The sequence below is a fragment of the Gossypium arboreum genome, chromosome 12 (genome assembly GCF_025698485.1).
Source record: "Gossypium arboreum isolate Shixiya-1 chromosome 12, ASM2569848v2, whole genome shotgun sequence".
NCBI classification, from domain to species: Eukaryota; Viridiplantae; Streptophyta; class Magnoliopsida; order Malvales; family Malvaceae; genus Gossypium; species Gossypium arboreum.
The window spans coordinates 19,558,664-19,559,488 of NC_069081.1; the positions used below are offsets into that span (position 1 = coordinate 19,558,664).

At 39.2% G+C, this 825-nt stretch overlaps 1 non-coding gene across 1 annotated transcript; it reads left to right on the forward strand.

Moving 5' to 3' along the window:
• The first annotated feature begins 251 nt into the window (after window positions 1-251).
• On the forward strand, window positions 252-358 carry LOC128285894 (small nucleolar RNA R71). Its single transcript, XR_008276441.1, has one exon. It is a non-coding gene; the product is annotated as a small nucleolar RNA R71 (small nucleolar RNA).
• Window positions 359-825: the final 467 nt, after the last annotated feature.

Genomic DNA, 825 nt, shown 5'->3' on the forward strand with positions numbered 1-825 from the left:
TCTTTTTATTCAAGAGTTCTACCTGATTTGACAGCATGGTGACCGAATCGACGTTATAAACACTGGTTGTTTTCGTTGGCTTTGTCTTCATGACTTGCCACTGATAGTTATTCAGTGACATCTCCTCAATAAACTCATAGGCATCTTTAGGTGTTTTATTATTAATGGTTCCGCCAGCAACTGCGTCAACCATTTGCCGAGTCGAAGGATTCAGACCATTGTGGAATGTTTGAACTTGGAGCCAAAGCGGTAACCCATGGTGAGGGCACCTTCACAGTAAGTCCTTGTATCTCTCCCATGCATCATAGAGGGTTTCTAAATCCATCTGCACAAAAGAAGAGATATCATTACGTAATTTAGCCATTTTAGCCGGCGAAAAATATTTTAGTAGGAATTTTTTAGTCATTTGTTCCCAAGTAGTAATTGACCCTCGTGGTAACGAGTTCAACCACTGTTTAGCTTTGTTCCTCAATGAAAAGGGAAACAACCGAAGACGTGTAGTATCATCATAAACGCCATTAATTTTAAATGTATCGCATAGTTCTAAGAAGTTGGCTAAATGAGCGTTGGAATCCTCATCCTGCAAACCATCAAACTGAACAAATTGTTGTATCATTTGAATAGTGTTAGGTTTTAAATCAAAAGTATTTGCAGCTACAACAGGTCTAACTATGCTTGATTCAGTTCCTGTTAAAGAAGGTTTAGCATAATCATACATAGTGCGTGGAGCAGGATTTTGATTAATTGCAATTTCAGGAGGTAGCTGATTGCCTTGGTTTTTAGACATCTCTTCGGTTGGGGGTTGAGTATCGTCTTCTTGCTCGT